Source organism: Petaurus breviceps, unplaced genomic scaffold (assembly GCF_028583685.1).
Source record: "Petaurus breviceps papuanus isolate PSGF00001 unplaced genomic scaffold, PetGlider_PUasm1.0 38, whole genome shotgun sequence".
Taxonomy (NCBI): domain Eukaryota; kingdom Metazoa; phylum Chordata; class Mammalia; order Diprotodontia; family Petauridae; genus Petaurus; species Petaurus breviceps.
The window spans coordinates 24633161-24637234 of NW_027186304.1; the positions used below are offsets into that span (position 1 = coordinate 24633161).

At 38.0% G+C, this 4074-nt stretch overlaps 1 pseudogene; it reads right to left on the minus strand.

The window, feature by feature from the left end:
- Positions 1 to 2583: 2583 nt before the first annotated feature.
- On the minus strand, positions 2584 to 3302 carry LOC138170031 (translationally-controlled tumor protein homolog pseudogene; annotated as a pseudogene).
- Between the last annotated feature and the right edge of the window lie 772 nt (positions 3303 to 4074).

The window sequence follows — 4074 nt, forward strand, 5'->3', positions numbered from 1 at the left end:
CTTTGAAGATTTACAGAGAAGCTAGAGTTTCAATTACCTCCCTATCATTCATTATATTAACAATGTATACATTTTCTTACTTTTTTTGATCCAACTTTCATCTTGTTTTGGAGGATTTCTTGTAACCTATAAATGGCCAGGCATCTTCCATGTCTTCTTTCTTTGGACGGGATAGCAACTTCTCTGCCTCTTCTGGTTGCTATGCATCTGAAAGCTTTGCAGTAAATTTTAAATAGATGTTGAATGTTTATTTTGTTCTTTGAACTACTTTGACTTTCTGTATCACCTTATACATTTAATTTTCATTTGCTGTGGACTCCAGCATACTTTTGCTTTGTGGATTCCATTCTGCATGTTGCCATGTTGCCTCCAATGGCAACCTGATTTTCTATTGCATGTCCCAACCAAGTCTTCTACTGCTTCTCTATGGCTATTTTAAAATAGCTCTTTCAAGTCACTTTTGCCATGATGGTGTTTAAGACCTATCTTTATGGGTTTTCCTCCAACTTTTCTCCTATGGTTAACAGACCTCTTAAAGTCAAGAGACATTACATAAGTTACTATGTGTAGATATTGAATTTATTTTTAACTTTCTGTCAATATTATGGAAGAATTTATTCATGATGGTTATAGTAAATGTCAGTTTTTAAAAATAACTATTTTGACGGGTGGCTAGGTGGCACAGTGAATAGAGCACCAGCCCTGGAGTCAGGAGGACCTCAGACACTCAACACTAATTACTAGCCGTGTGACCTTGGGCAAGTCACTTAATCCCAATTGCCCTTCCAAAAAAAAAAAGCAAAAAGCCCCCTTTTTTGGTATAATTGCTGTTTTCATTGGATTCATGTCATCCCACTCAAAATGCATTTTTCAAGATTCCACTCTAAGTATGCCCATTCCTTTTTCAAAATCATTTGAAATAATCAGTACTGTTTTTGTCATCATCTTGATATAGTTAAATGGTGTAGGGCATAGAGTGCCAGACTTGGAATTAGGAGCACATTGTTCCTAATTGGAATTAGGAACACATTGTTAGATGCTTACTAGTCATGTGACTCTGGGCAAGTCATTTACCTCTTTGTGCCTCAGTTTCTTAATCTGCAAAACAGAGATAGAAGCCACTTTCCAAGTTATTCTGAGGACAAAATGAGATAACGTTTGTAAAGTGTTTTACAAACCTTAAGGCACTAGAATGTTATCTATTATTATTATTATAATTTCTTGAGTTTCTTTAAAATGAAAATATTCAATGACCTCAATTTCTTTGATCTTTTCCTCTTTAGATTTTAGTAGCAATTTGATTTAATCTCTTATTTGTTGAATCTCGGCTTTGGGGTAATGTTATAGTTTTATTTTTTTTAAAGCAATTGGGGTTAAATAACTTCCCCAAGGTTACATGGCCAGGTTTTTTGTGTGGGTGTTAAGTATCTGAGGTCGGAACCAATCCAAGGTCCTCCCAACTCCAGGCCAGCGCTTTTACTCACTGCGCCACCTAGCTGCCCCAGTAATGTTATTTTTTATAATTGCTCTGGACTGGTAGGCAGTAAATTGTTTTGTGAGTTGGAGCTAAGGATACTGTTGACAAAAATGTAGTAAGAAGTCTCCACCTATAACTCTTTTGACCTTATTATTTATGCCTAATAAAAATCCCTACACCTTCAATCTGTCTCATGTACGCTTGGGATTTACCTATCTTAATGCTCCATACCACCTTCACCAAAGCATTTCTAGCAAGAAGGATGCATCTTTCTGATTTGTTCTATTATATCTCACCTTTTGTGGCACTAGAACACAAAGTGGCACCACTTGCTTTTTTGTCTTTTCTGTCAAGCTGATCATCAGATAGTTTTGAGCATAGCCAGCCTGCAACTCTATGCCATCTTGTCTCTTTCTCTGATTTTCAGGAACATTTGGGTGCTAACTATATTAGTGGGATTACCAGAGCCTGCTTCACCATTTCAGGGCTCCTTTCATGCTTTCAAAGCTACCATGATGGTTTCTGGGCACAGGAAATCCCTATTGCATATTATCCAGGCTGGCATTCTCCTACTTTGACACTGTCCACACCTCTACAACCTTCCCACCTCTAACTCCTCAGGATGGAAAATAGTTTAGACTTTAATGTGATTATTATTATTATTCTTGTTTATAATAGTAGTCAATCATTCTGTAAGCACCTACTATGTAACATGCACTGTGCTAAGCAAAGGGCATACAAAGAAAGGCAAAAGATAATCCCTACTCTCAAAGGCTCTATGGTCTAATGACTCACAGTCATCATTGTTGTCCATATTTTCCAACTCACATAAAATGTCCTGCCACATTAAGTCATTTTAATAATAAATGAACTTAATTAGCCATTGTTCTACTCACCCTAAGCAAGTAGCCATGCAACAATAGGCATTTTAGTTTAATGTTGTTAAGAAGCTCTGTGAAAACATAACATTGGGTAAAATGATATTATGGTGGTCATTCATCATTCAGAAAATACTTGTTGAGTGCCTACTATGTATCAGATACTGTGACAGGTCCTGGGGATAAAGAAATGATGACAAAAGGATAGTTTTTTTTGGGGGGGGGGAGGAGTTTAAATGCATTTTATTTTAGACAACCTACATGACATGTTTTTAAAAACAATGCCTCCTCTCCAAATAAATCAAGGTCAAAAATAAATGAATAAAGCTCAAGATGACATCAGTCCAAGTTGTGTAAGTCCTGGTGTTGTGTAGATGATAAAAAGCAGCAGCCAGTTATGATGACAGGTGATTCAAAGTAATCAGCTGAATTTGTAACATTTCTCCATTTCTAAACCATCCTTAAAGAAAATCATATATGGAATCACACCATCCTCAAGGAAGTCCAAGCAAGCCACCATGCTATCTGGATTCATGTTTTCGCCTATGAAGGACTGATAGTTTTTAAAATTAGCAAGGATGTGTTTGATCTGTTCTGCCGCTCCTGTCATAAAAGGTGTTACTCTATCTGCCCTGTGTTCTTCAAGTCTGCCTTTGATCGATTTCATAGAGTCTTTATGCACTTTTTGTACGATTCTTTTGTGAAACTAGTTTCTTGAAGATGATGGTTTATTACTATGTCACTCCAGTGATTATGGCATCTGTTCCTTCACCCTCAGGACCTTCGGTGGAGGCATTCCCACCGATGAGTGAATCATCGGTGGTACCCTCTGTCCTACTGACCATCTTCCTCTCCACCTCCAGGCACAGCCCGTTCGCAATCTCCCGGATCCTGTAAATGTCGGAGAACATCTCATCAGGGCTGATGAGGTCCGGGTAGATGATCATGGAGGAGGAAGGAGGGAGGCGGAGGCGGCGCTAGCACTGCAGGACCCAGGAGTTTGGTGTGAGTGCGATGCAGCTGGAGGGGCGCTAGGCGAGGGGAAGGGGGGAGTGGGCAGAAAAGCCAAAAGGATAGTTTTAAGAAACTTACTTTCTATTGAGGAGAAACCACATGAACACAGAAAAATGAAAACAAAAGAAATCCCAAGAAGTAGGAGGGGGCACTATCTTCAGAGAAACAATATTTATTATAAATGAGTGTTCAGTCAAATGACTTTTTTTAACAACTTGAGCTTATATGTGGTTGTAAGATCTTAATTATGTGTATTTAGTATATTATGTGATGGCATTGGTCAAGATGACCTTATGCAAAGTATGCCACTATTTCCCAAACTAAAACAGACCTACACTAGCAGATTTCTTGATGCTTATAATGCAAATCATATATATTCAAATGAAAGGCCAACTTACACAATCCAGATACATCAAGAAATTAAAAAGTAGACAAAAGGCAGAAATGCATCACGAGAAATGTGAATGTCCTTTCCAAGGTTTTGTAAATCAGTGCTCTTTCTTGTCAACTGACGCATGTTCCTATAGCACCAACAAGAATATAAAAGGTTTATATTTCCTGGGGAAGCTATGCCAAATAAGATGACGTATCAAAACCAAAAGCAAAGTGAAATAAACACACAACATGTTTCCCAGAAGCAGATGGCAGAACAGAGAAGACTAACCCAAATTCTAATAAAAGAGCACATTATCGGTCCCCTCTGTT